Genomic DNA, 859 nt, shown 5'->3' with positions numbered 1-859 from the left:
GTCGGTTTCTCCAAGTGCAGTCCCACGTGTCAGTGAAGAGGCAAGCCGAAGCGCGTTCCGTTTGCGTGAGCCGTGTGCAGGACCGAACGTGTGTTGGGTGCAATGCGACCGTGACAGGAGTGCTGTGAGTGTACGGCCTTTTTTCCTTTTAAACTATGTGCTTCGCCCCCTCAAAAAAAAATGTTGCTTCGCGCGATCCATCGGTACGACTACTAGTAATCCGGTAATCCCGACTAAAATGGCGCGGCCGGGTCTTTTCCCGCGCGATATGCTGGGAGGTTGGCTTAGTTGGTTTTTTTAGATTTGTCTCGGTTCAATAAAAAGCAGAGTTGGTGATGATGCTGTGCCTGTCATCCTGCAATATAGGCCGTCCGATCTATATCTAACAGATAGGAAGGAAACTATGACAATTTACCCGCACTCCTCTCCACATTTGCAGATAAGACTTTCCCTTGTTCATCCTTTTCTCCCGCAAGATTTTAATCTTCCGTGCACTAGTACTCCTACAATATGTATATTATTGTGAAAGTTCATATACATCGGCCGAGATTAATGCAAACACGGTAGATTTTCATTACATTTTGAACTTTTATAAGATAGAAAAATAAAAGAAACCCGACCCTAAATCTATTCTACAGCGCCGACCGACGTCCTCCATCTGCGATCTCTATGTATGGGGGCGGGGTTCAAGACCCGTGAAGTGAAGGTGCAGTCTCCGGCAAGGAAGAGTAGAACACGGGATACGGACCGGCCAGTTGGCACACCATGCCCTGCCGCCTCCCATGCCCTACTCATCCTCGGAGGAGTCCCCGACCTCAGCGGTGCCGGACGTTGGACGGTGGCAAGTAGGACGCGTGGC

This window comes from Triticum dicoccoides, chromosome 1B (genome assembly GCF_002162155.2).
Source record: "Triticum dicoccoides isolate Atlit2015 ecotype Zavitan chromosome 1B, WEW_v2.0, whole genome shotgun sequence".
Lineage (NCBI taxonomy): Eukaryota > Viridiplantae > Streptophyta > Magnoliopsida > Poales > Poaceae > Triticum > Triticum dicoccoides.
Note: the sequence above shows the minus strand (reverse complement) of the source record.